Here is a 12,743-nt window from a genome sequence, read left to right as displayed (position 1 = left end):
GGTCACTGTCCAGGCCGTCTCTGCAGCGTCCATATCCCATAGGGGACCAAATAATTGAACAGCATGGTTTGGAAAACTGGACAGTAGAATGAAGAATTCTCTCCAGCATCTGCTGATGCTCTAGGTTTTCTAAAATCTCAGCAAACTACCTTATTCTGATTTAAGAGATTTGGGTTCCTTTATTGCCTCTTACTCTGCTTTTTTCTCCCACAGCTGCAACAATGCATTTTCAACTCTAATGCTAAAAAATTTCAGTAGCAGTCAAATAAAACACCACTGCTGATCAAGAGTCGAGGTATACCAGTTCTTGGCTAGGGCTCCATGTAATTGCTCGCTGGACAGTTGCAGTCCAGCGAGAGTAGCAGGGAGCTGGGAGCTGCACTAGAAGCAGAGCTAGATTGCAGCTTGAAGGTCAGGAATCCAGTCGCCCCCTCATTAGCGGTGAGACCTAGGAAGCCCTTGACCTCTTTCTGTTTCCATTTCCTTTCCCTCAGAATGGCAATAAAGGCTTGTATTACCCATTTTTACTGTGCTATTGTGGAGCTCGAAGATAATAAATGGGAAAGTGCTCTGAAAACCTCCATTTTTTTCAGACTGAGAAAGAACTCAGCCCAGCGGTGTTCCCTGGCTGCTCAGGAATCCCAGCTGCTAGCTTCTCCTCACTTCCCACTACCTCGCAATTGTCTAACAAAAACTAATTTTGAGGAACTATACATCAAAAGCTGAGCACAATTTGTGTCATCTAAGCATTCGGTGAAGCATAGCTGTCATGATTTTTCACATTTCATAGCTATCACGTTTCTTTACACCGCACTGTATCCCGTTAGAGGACAAAGCTGGGTCGTGCACTCTGGTGAGGGGGCTGAGCGTCTGTCGCTCATCGGAACTCCTCTTCCGCAGCACAGCCGCCTTTCTCTCGACTAACTCCAAGGCCCTCTCGCAGTTAGGTGTAGACAGAACTCAAAAGAATGTGAGCAGAAGTGATGCGTGCCACACTGGCCATTCTGGCTCCGGAGACTCCGCGCTGTGTTCTGCTTCCATCCGGGATGCCTGCAATGCGAGTCTCCCCAAGAAGACTCTGGAAGACGTATTGAACATGGCAGAGCTTCCTCAGCAGCCTGACATCCCAAACTATCTGTGTAGATACACACACGGACAAAGACTGATCGGGCAAACATTTAGCTGTCCAGGAAAATTGTTCCTTGAGCAAGAAATACATTATATTTGATTTGTTATATATTTTTATTTATGCATTTTATAGCCGCCTATCCTAAGCAAGTCATGGTTCATGTCATTTTCATATGAAAAGGTCACACATATATAAATATGTGTCACATCGTGTAATTCTGCTTCTTGGTCTGCCTAACCATACCCGTTTACAGAGTCCCTCTATATTCGGTGATCTTCAGAGAGGCGTCTGTCTCCACTCCCTATTCAGTTCTTCCTGCCAGTTCCTCTCCCTTGGCAGCCGGTGGGGATCGTTTTCTTACTTGGGGTTTCCTACAGTGAAGAAGGGAGTGTGGCGCAGCCGCGGCCCCGCCTCCCAGTGTCTGGGGAGAGGCGAGGTCGGTTGCGCAGAGGAGCCGCTGGGGTGCTCTCCTCTCCACGGGGCCCCAGGCTCTGCCCCTGCGCCTTGACTGATGGTTCTCGCCCACTGCTCTGCGAAGACTTGCCTAACCTTATAGCCTCAGGTGGGAGCAGGATTTTCCTTATGAAAGGAACACTCCTGCTTCAGATCTTAATATGTTTCTTTTCTAAGTAATTCTCCTTTTAAGATGCATAAGGTCGCTTGCTTTCTTCAGAATCCCAGCAGCATCTGCTGAGAAAATTACATTTCTAAGGTCTGGGCCTGAATGACGCCATCCCATGTCACACTGCAGGCTTTGCATCTGCATGCCGTACCTGAGTATCTTTCTCGTCACTTTTTCTGACGTCAGAGGAGGCTGCTCATATTTGTAGATACCTCTACCTCCCCTTTGCTCCCTAAGTCTTTACGCAGGTGTCTTTCTAAAGGGTGTCACTCTTTCTAAAGTTTCCTTTTCAATTTCTCACAAACCCCTTGAGTCCTTCAGTCCAAGAGCAGTATGGAATGCAGTGTGGTGGTGCGCGCCTGTAATTCCACTGCTTGAGAAGCTGAGGTGGGAGGATTGCTACAAGTTTGAGGCCAGACTGGGCTGTTCAGTAAGTTCAAAGTCACCCTAAACTACAGAGCAAGGTGCTGGTAAAAAAAAAAAAAAGCAAAGCAAAGTACTCTGAGCTGTCTCTGACGCAGCCGCAAGAGTCCTGTGGTAGATAGGCAGATGGGAACCTTGCATGGCTCTTCTTTTGGGCTGGGGCAGATGGAAGGTAATCTGTCCTCACAGCTGAGATGCAGACATGTCCTGCCAACCAGGAATCCACCGTCATGGGGGCTGGAGACCTGTTTGGAAATAGTATTCTAAGAGGAAGAGAGGTGCTCGTGCTTGATTCCACACAATATCCTCATTGTCAAAGGAGCAACGGTACTGATTCAGAATGTAGCACGGTCTAGTCAGCAGATGCCACGTTCAAGTGTCAAGGAAACAAAGATGAAATCAGAAAGCTTTTACTACACAAAGAGGCCTCCTGGGGTTTGGAGCACAGGACAGTATCGTTTGGGGTTAAGCTTTAGGGAGAACGGAACAAACTCGGGTTGCAGTATTGCTTCACTTTCATCCTTACCTGGTCTTGGCAGTCCACATTCTCAGACACTGGGGAGCCTGAGGCCCTATCAGCGGTGCTTGTTTCTGGAAATATGGGGTAAGGCAGACCAGATGTAAGAAGGGAATCCCAGAAAGAAAAGATCTAGAAAGGAAAGCAAGGGGTGGGGTACAGATGATAACGTCAACAAAAGTACTTGGAAGAATGTGGCTGGAGGTGAGGAGTAGATTCTTGAATAAATGTGTCAGCAAGGTGCATAGCAATTTTTCTCCCTTAGCCTGGGGTGCAAATGAGGTGAAAGTCATGTAAATTTAGAGAAAGGGTACAACTGAAGCCACTTGGCTCTGTTGAGGTAAAGGAAAAGTGGAATTAAGTTGCAAAAAATATTCTAAGACAACACCATTTTTATTTTTTTCTCTTTAAAATTAAAAAAGAATAATCAAGGAGACTCTGGACATGTAACACGTTGTATTTTTCTCCTATTTCTCTCTTATGCCATGTAAAAATCAAATTACACAGAGCATCAGTGTCTGAGAGCCTCTGGTTCAAATAAATCAATCAGAAATCAGTTTTTAAAATGTAATCATTCTACTTTTGAAGAGTTGCCTTTGTTAAATAAAATGAGAGTGCCCTACAGATTTAGGAGCAGCAGTTTTTGTGCTGCTTGATAGAATACATTTTCTCTTCATGAGGAGTTTCATCTAATCAAGTGTTCTTAATATGGCTCACATTGATGCAGGTACAGAGACTGTAAACTCCATTTTTACTTCGCATTTCCCTCTGGCTTTGTCTAACACAATGCAGCCACTAGCCACCTGGGCACCTTTGAAATAGTTACTTGAACAAGCAAACACCCCAGGACTGCAAAATGCTAACATATCATCCAGGCTTTTGGATAGTTATCATAGCAGCCTTACAGCCAAAGAGATCTAGGCTTTAACTCTAGCTCCTCACTCTTCAGATCATGCACGGGCCTACTGAAAATTGACCCAAAGCCCGGTTTCCTTAATGGAAGGCAGAGACAGTTAGGGCACCCACCTTTTGTATGGAATGAATGGGATGAAGCCTGTGATTCACATAGATGCATAAAATAAAACCAGTAGAAGTTGGATCTTTTGTTCACACAAACTCTTAGTAGCTTTATCTAGAGTAATTTGAAACATTGCTGCCTTCTTGTTAAAATGAAATTCATTTGCTGAAAGTACAGTTACACCACCAACCAAAAAACTGGGTCAAGAAAGACTAACTATAAAGCAATTCACTGGAGAGATTCCTACCTGGGTGGTGACCAGTGGTATAAGCAATTGTGTGAGCGTGTGTGTGTGTGTGTGTGTGTGTGTGTGTGTGTGTAAGAGAGAGACAGACACAGAAAGAATATAAATGGAAGACAATGGAATGATTCAAGATAATCTTTAAAATGCTAAAAGGGAAAAAAAGCTAGTGCCAAATTCTTTACTCTAATTAATTTCTACCTTTTAAAATTTTTTCATCAATAGCTCTTAATTTGTGTAGCTGAGTTTGAAGCTGATGTGCTGGGCCTCCGTGCCTGAAGAGCACACCTTTAGTGCAGGGCGTCAGCCTTCTGCTGCCCTGACGCTGCCCTTATTTTGGCCTAACTGTTGCCCATCACAGGAGCTCTTTGCTAGTAGGAGGAAGTCCAAGCATCACAGGACAGGGGAAAACTGCCTCAAGTCAGGCTTTACATTTTATTTACGCATTTACATTTCACTTACATACATGTCTTTTACTTACACCTATGTGTGTGTGTTTAAATTTAATAGAATTTTTTTGTGACCATATTAGCTGAAAAATACTTTTTGAAATAATTGCAAGCAATTCACCTGGCAATGGAAAACCATCTCGTCTTCAGGATACGAGAAATCCTAAACTAGAGTCTCAGATCTGCCACTAGGGGCTGTGAAACCTCACTAATCTTTGAAAGATTCGTTGAGAAGTGAAAACTGTATGTAATGTACCTGTACCTAGAACACGGGAGCCAAGCTGTGAATGCGAGCCGTAGTTATTAACTCCACAAGCCTGGGAATCTCAGAGACTTTTGTCAGAATGGACCGCACTAATTTAAATACAGAGATTCATATGCTCACAACTGCATGTTCTTTCAGGATTCATTCACTCTGTGTGAATTCGGTGATATAATTCTCTGTGATTTTGAGTATAAACTCCAATTTGCATGCCAGCCAGACATGGATAAATGCATGTATAGAAAAAGCTTGAATAGTCTTCAAAATATTCTAATTATTCATCTTGGCAATTTTGTTTCACAAAAAATCCCTTGAAGAATTGAGAATCATCATCATTTGTCTAAATCAAGTAAACTCAGAATGTTTGGCAAGCTATTTGCCAGTATAAATACAACTACCGTTGCAAAAGAGCGGAAAGAATAACTTAGCCCGAATGAAGTCACCTTGCTGCCTCAGATCTCTCCCTCCTCACACTTGGCTTTCACATCTCACCAAACTTGCCATCCTAGAGAACAGGTCTGAGTGTGCCTCCTCCAGCCCAGCTCCTCTGGGGTCTCCCTGTCATCAGCCAGCTTCATCTGACATGCCTGCCACAAATTCCTGCCCTCCGCTCTTAGGACGTCTCCTTGGAGACCTTGTGTTCTAGAGAAACTGAGACACATTTTATTGCACGTCCTATGCCTTCCCAGAGGGGATGCTTAAATTCTACCCATGCGTGGAGACTCAGATGAAATGGCATGTCTTCCTTGCTGTTCTTCCTAATGCTCCTGCCCAAATCCAAGGTGACAGTTCTTGTCTTGAAATATCACAGCACTTCATTTTAGTTGTTTAATGCAGTGTTGTGCCTGCCTGCCCACCGCCTGCCTCTGCCCCTCCTTCAAACGCTTGTGTACCTACTCTTCGCCATGTGCAGTGCTGCATGTAGAGCATGCAGTGGTGAATAATGTAGGGTAGATCAAAATTCTTATAGCTGTGACAGTCTAGTTGGGGAAAAGACAGCCACTAATCAAACAACCAAAAAAACACTTTTTTGTGCTGTTAGGGATTAAACTCAGGTCTTGTGGATTCTAGACAAGTACTCTACCACTCAACTACATCTGGAAAGCAAATTTATGACAAAATGAGTTCAAGGTCATTGAGGAAAGTACAGAAAACCATAAACCATCATAATGGGGTAGAATTTAGATTTCAAGGTAGAGAAGAAAGCAATTTTGCTTAGGGAAATGGTGCAGATCTGATATAACGGCTATAATTTGTATGACAGTGCTTGTAACAAACAGCGGCAGTTATCAGATTCGGGTGGCCTGGCCCCTAAGTCAAGGGAAATGGTAAAGCTGTTCCATAGAATTCATTTACGAAGAGACCTTAAAAAGTGCACAACCAGCTTCTGAAGAACAGAACACTCCTCTTCTTCCCAATTACCAGTTTGCCCAAAGTTCACCATTTTCAAATGGTTTCACCCCCTTTCTCTCTTATACCAGTCTTGCTTTTGTCAAAGAAGAAAAATTAAGCATTATATATATATATATATATATATATATATATATATTTAGTTATATTACATTGTTAATCAGTAACCATATATCTTGTATTGGCAGAAGTTAGCATTTATTGAGCTTTTATAATGTGCCAGGCATGATGTTAACAGCTTTGCACATATTATCTCATTTAATCCTTGCAGTGAACTTCAAAGATCAGTTATTAGTCTCTTAACATGGAGATGGAGAATAAAGCACAGGAGGGTAAGTTAAGAGGGGACCAGTGTTTGAATCCAGTTCTTTGGTTCTGAAAGCTGTGCTTCTGATGAGAAGGCCGTTCTGCTCCCAAACTATATCACCTACTCAGGCTTCTGAGAGCGAGGGCCGTTTTATTCTTGAGAGTGAATACTGAGCAGTGCAACGGGAAAGCCGCACGTTGGATCTGTTAGGCTCAAGGGACACAGTGTGCATCCTGATCCCTTTGACACTCGCTTCTCAACTTTGAGGACCCGAATCAGTGTGAATTCTAAGTGCTAATTTTACACGATAACTATAATAAGCAGTACTTTCATGTGATTTTTCTAGGACAACTGTTAAATGACATTGTCAAACATACTGTATTTTCTTTGCTTTTCTCAGCAGTTTTACTGAGTAGATTTTAATGTATTTACATTTGTATAAGGTGTGAGGATCTCTATTTTTATTTTTTATTTTTCATTCTAATTTAAAGAGAAAAAAAATAATAAAAAATACAGAATTTCAGAACAAGATAATATGAGATTAACAATGGTTAATATCCTGCATATTGTTATCTTCAAATTAGTTGCTCAGATTTATTGTACAAATAGATTTCAGTCTGTCCACGTGTTTTCTTCTTTCCTTCTTCTTTTTCCTGCTTTAAAAGTCCCCTCCTTTTGTATTTCTTTTATATTCTTGTTTTTAATCTTTTCTCCCTCTTTTCTCCATTCATTCATGTATGTATGCATCCAATCACCCATTCATCTGTCCTCCTTTCTCCTTTTGTAACTGAATAAAGAGTAGGAGCACTGGAAATCTCTAGAATTCTGTGCATCCTCTCCTTCAGCAGAAGTGGTTTGCCATGCATTAGCGTTCTCAGAGTTTGGTTCAGAAACTGGCACATGAGTTGGCTTAAGATTTCAAGTGTCTTTTTCTGGGCAGTTTGTAGCTTTATATGGAAAAGATTATTGTTTTCTAAATAAAACCTAGAGGTACTTCTTGCTCCCCACCACAGAGAATTTCTAAAGCCTTCAGAAAGCACTGTACCATGAATGAAAAACGAGGCTGCATGATAAATAGGTAGACCTGGGAACCTTGAGCACTGAGGTGCTTATCTGATCCCAAGCTATGCTTCAGTAGTCTATCTTGATTAACTTCCAAGGCTTGACACTGTTTCTAGTCAAGTTAGACCGTCTCTAAGGAATCAGCACTTACCTGTCGTATTGGTGATGTCCTTCAAGACATCAAAATAGTAGAGATGATAGAAAACAGTTAAAACTTTTTTATAACACACACTTATTGGTGTACATTTAGGTCAGTGCATGTAAGATTAAATTTAGAAGTGCAGGTATATGAGTAGCCAGGGAACGTGGTATCTCCGTGAAATAATATTTTAAAAATAGCTACTCTACATTATTTATTGGCATGTGGAGGATCTAATTCACTATTAGTAGAAATTGTATTCTTTTCTTTATATTCAGAATAATAGAATCGTTCTAGGCATAAAATAAAATATTTAAAAATTTTCAGGAATTGTATTTCCCTGTGTGATTTTTAGTCATTTATAATTCAATAGTGTTTCACAGTTGCATTCACCAATGATAGAGGTAACTTCCATGATTATGGCAGTAAATTTGTTCAAAATAGAGCTTAACGCTGTTTTTTTTCTGTAGATTTATATTGGCTAAGTATTTGCAGTTTTACTGTAGTTTTCAGCTTTCTCTGCTTTTCCATTGTTCTTGGAAACATTGAAAAATTCTTGGGATGCTCTTAACATTTTTATTTAATTTAAAAATTCACTACAACATTCTTGTTTTTCAGATTTTTCTGTGACTTTGATGTTCAGTTGGTTACTCTCATTGTTGAGGGCTAGTTTCATATGCACAGAATAGAGTTTTATACGTGGAGATTTACAACAAATAATGAATATCTGGATCATTCTTCAGATCTCCAAGTTTTCACTAATTAATTTTAGAAGTTTTGCCAGAGCGGAGGGAAATTTTCACCTTTTCCCCCTTCACATAGCAAAGAAACTTTCAGGCCTACGGTTTTACAGAAAGTTAAATCTGGCAGTGTCCTCAGAGATTGTATGATCTTTTGTGTTTTGGAAAAAAAGAAAATCACGATCAGAGAGATGAAATCAATCCTTTCAAGCCTCCTGAAAGCAGTCTTTCTGTTCTGTATGCAGGAGGGCAGGAATCATACAGTGGTCCTTTTGGGTTTCTCTGGGTTTTGTGCATTAGTCATGGGGGAAGGGTAGTGTTTGATGCATCAAGGGCCTTTTGAATATCTCTGTTCTTTGTCTTAATTCTCATGGAGCAGCTACTGTCATAAAGCTTGCAGTTTGCAAGCAAGATATGGGTGGAGATAGAAATTAAACAGTTATCTAAAAAGTATTTAAGCATAAGCACAATTGTGATGAATATTAAGAAGGAAAGTTAGAATTTTGTGATGTGTGTGTAATAAATGAGAGGTTTGACCTACTTTGGTGGTTTCAGGGAAGCCTGGAGGACCTAAATGGTGATTGGGAACTGCACAATCGGCTAAGGAAAGACAATTCCACTCATAGTGTACCATGGAAAACACCCGTTAGTGCTTGGAACATAGGGTTGGAGACCTTGGGCTCTGAGATTGTCTGTCTGAGTGAAACTCTCTCCTTTCATCCATAACTAGCTCTGTTTGCACTGGGCAAGTCTCTGACTCTCTGTCGCTCACCAATCTTCTCTGTAAATTAGGATATTAATACACTCAGGGGTCAGGCATAGTAACACATACCTATAATCCCTTGGGAAGCTGAGAAGGGATGATCACAAGTTTGAGGTCAGCCTGGGTGATTTAGCAAGATCCTGCCTGAAACTATAAAAAATAAGAAGGGCTTAGGATATAATTCAGTATTGCTTAAAGTTAATCCTAGTACCTCCAAAATGATACTTTCATGATAATATGCTATTATACCAGTGTCACCACATGATGATAATTCCACGCGAGCCTTCAATGCAATGACTTCTGGGAAGCATTTTAACTTAGTGCCAAACACGCAATTAAAAATAAAACAACAAACGATGGCCATTATCTTGCCAGGATTTAGCAGATTACAAAGCATCTTCATAGGCATCACTGGTTGCTCCTCAGTGCCTCCCGGTAACACCCAGTCCTCTGGACACTTCCCCTCTGTTAGTGGTACCCAACTCGATTTAATAAAGCAAACACGGTGGACCTGCCCTGAGCTTTCCTTTCAGGTGGCAGGAGCGTCCTATGGAGACAACCCAGACATGGCTGAGGCTCAGAGTCCTGAGGAATATTTAAAAATTCTCCTATGTAAACTGGAAAGTTGTCAATACTTAAAATTCTAGCAGCGTTTCATGAGGAAAAGAAGCACACATGTGAAGGAGTAGGTTACACTAAGTATTTTGACAGCATGACATTTATGGTTTAAGAGCCCCTCAGGAATCAGGGCCTCACACTCTTGAATAATGATGTAAGAAGGGTGAACAAACAATGTAAGTGTTACTCTAAAATAATCTCAGCAGGAGCACAATATTGTAAACAGTCATCTCCAAGTCCCCATTCCCTGAAGTAGCTTTTCACTGTTGTCCATTTATTCCTTTACAGATATAGGGCTTTGACCGAGTCACTTAGCATCTTCTAATGACCCTTACAAGTTCTTCAAAGACATCGATTGCCAGATAGTAGGAACTGTTATTCTGACTGTAAAATAAAGGATGCTGTTTCTATGGTAAAGAGCAAACCTTCTGTTGCACAAATTTAATCTTCTCATATCTGGCACTGTAGCTTATCTAATGGTATGGGTGGAAACATTTGTAACTGTATAGCACTTAATACTGGTTACCGTTTGCAAAATATTTTATCATGCTCGGTTCTCATAGCAGCCTTTCTTAATTTTTAATTAGTTAAATTGAGGCCAGAGATGTTAAGCAGCAAACTGCCTAAATTCAGATAATTGCTTAGTGATAGAGCCAGGACTTGAGTCCAGGTATTTCATCTCCAGGTAGAAGATCTTGCCTCTAAACTTTGATATTTGCTTTTAAAGCTTGCGCACAAACAGCGAGCAATATAGTGTCCTAAGATTCATATGACGCATAAAATGATCCTTTACCAGGTGTCACTGAGAATCCCACTGAACTATATAGTCAGTTCCCAGGAAGTATTAGGGCTTCAGAGGCAAGGAAGGGACATTACTGTCACTGCTGAGCTGATCAGCAGAGGCAAGGCTGCGGCAGCCGCCTGCGGAAGCACTGTTGGACGCATAAAGTTAGATGAGCGTGCTCGTCCCTGTGACACTGCCCTCCCCAGAACTCCCCAGAGGCCATGAGGCCAGTGTTTTCTCCAGTCCTTCGAGGATTTCCAGCCCTGTTTGGGAAAGACAACCCCAACCATTTGAGGCAGCTGACGATAAGTTGCTAATTACTCCTCCAGGATCCCTCACTTCAGACACTTTAAAAATTGTTTCATTTGAACTTGAACCAGAGCATCTTTTAAAGAAAATCCAGCTTACATTTCACTACCCTCCTTTGGGATTAAGTTAAGGAAAGTAAAACCATTATCTGCTTGTGGCTTGGCTGAATCAATGAGTTTTACTTAGTATGAATCTACTTGAAGCAGTTCTTTTTCATGAAAAGATGGCATAGGCATTTTGAGACTTGAGTTTTGAAGAATACGCAGAAGGCTCCTGAGCGCTGATAACTAGAGCTGGCCTCACAGCAGCTCACATGACTAGCAGCCGGGGCTTTGCAGTATTGGACACGCTGACAGACAGAGGTGCAGATCCTGTTTAAAGTAAGGTTCAAAAGGGGCTAGATTAAGAAGGGATTAATAACGCTAGGAAATTACAAAAATGGTTTGTCTTTTTCTGAAAGTTGTCTGAAACGGAATCTTCCTTTCAGTCACTTGAAACAAAAATCTTTTGCTAAGAGCATAGAAAGATCTAATAATCTTGGTTTGAGGGCAAATGTAATGGAATAGTACATGTGGCTGAGGCTTAGCAGTTATAGATCAGCCAAGCACATTTTCTTAAATTTAAGAGTAATTATTTTAAGGTGAATCATATTATTTTTAAGTCTCACTATAAAGAAAAAAATACTAACAGGTGTTCACAGCATTCTCTTATGGCTTTCATATTACCTTGTCTTTTTGATGGTATTGGAGATAATTCCTACCTTTATTGTTTTGCCTGAAACAGGAGAAGCTTGTGTCTTCTGTGTTTCTCAGTAACAAGGTGTAACGCTACTTTACTCACATCTGTAAGAACTTGGTTGTTGCTCTGGGAGAAAAGAAGGAGCTTGAGTCATCACACTGATAAGTATTTCACTAACAGTATAAAATTTATATGCAGTCCCTCTGTTCAACACAATGCCTTTGTTTCAAGAAATAAATCTTGTGTAGTCTTTCTGAAGACTGACACGTTACTGCATTTGATAAATCACCATTGTCACCAACCAAAACCACTTGTAAAAGATCATTGATTGTAAGACACATGCACATTCTTGAAAAGCTGAAGTGTGAAAAAATGTGATCTAGAATTGAATTATCATAGTTCATGAGCCTAAGGAGCCAAGAGATGAAAAAATTACTCAGCTATGGGAATTTCTGCTACAGTGACAAGGTGGAATTAAAGAAATAATGAAGTAATAAAGAAGGCTTCCATGTTCCCCTCAGCTTCCTAAACTGTAGGAGGGTTTCTTTCCGGCTCTAATCCTCTAAGCACCCTTTTCTTTTCTTTGTTTCTTTTTTCTTTCTTCAGTGTGGGTTTGCTATACATAACAGATACATAGGGTTGTATTTTGGGGAAATAGAACATATCTTGATCATTTTCAATCCTGTGTTCCCCCTCCCCACATTGCTTGCCCTCACCTCTTGATCCCATTCTCCATCTCCAAGAAGTGTGCCCTTTCACTTCCTACCATCTCTTCTTTCTTTTATTCTTTCATGTTTTTATATTTTAGATTTCTCATATAAGAGAAATCATGTGCTATTTAATGTTTTATACCTAACTTGTTTTACTTAGCATTGAGATATCAAGTTCCATCCATTTCATACAAATTATGTAATCCCATTATTTTAGCTTCCATTATTTATATATATATATGTGCTGCCGAAGTGAGCACATTCCATTATTTATATTTACCACATTTTCTTATCCATTTTTGTTTTGATATCTAGAGTTCCGATGTTGTGAATTATGTTGCTCTAAACATGGGTAAATGTGTCACTAGAGTATGATGTCTTTGATTTTTTTCAGGAATATACACCCAGGAGAGGCATAGGTGGATCAAATGGAATTCCTATTTTTAGTTTTCTGTCAGATCTCCATATTGTTTTTTTTTTTTTTTTTTTTTTTTTTTTTTTT

At 40.4% G+C, this 12,743-nt stretch overlaps 1 protein-coding gene across 3 annotated transcripts in view; it reads left to right on the top strand.

Moving 5' to 3' along the window:
* Positions 1 to 11,892, top strand: part of LOC102019690 (zinc finger protein 239-like) — a 212,224-nt gene extending 200,332 nt beyond the window's left edge. For all 3 annotated transcript variants that reach the window (XR_001237095.1, XR_001237094.1, XR_001237092.1), the window contains 2 exons: positions 9,989 to 10,112; positions 11,577 to 11,892. The gene's annotated coding sequence lies outside the window, so the exon portion shown is untranslated. The remainder of the gene's footprint in view (positions 1 to 9,988; positions 10,113 to 11,576) is intronic.
* Positions 11,893 to 12,743: the final 851 nt, after the last annotated feature.

Source organism: Chinchilla lanigera, unplaced genomic scaffold (assembly GCF_000276665.1).
Source record: "Chinchilla lanigera isolate Chin_1 unplaced genomic scaffold, ChiLan1.0 scaffold00071, whole genome shotgun sequence".
NCBI classification, from domain to species: domain Eukaryota; kingdom Metazoa; phylum Chordata; class Mammalia; order Rodentia; family Chinchillidae; genus Chinchilla; species Chinchilla lanigera.
This window is presented reverse-complemented; position numbering and strand designations above follow the sequence as displayed.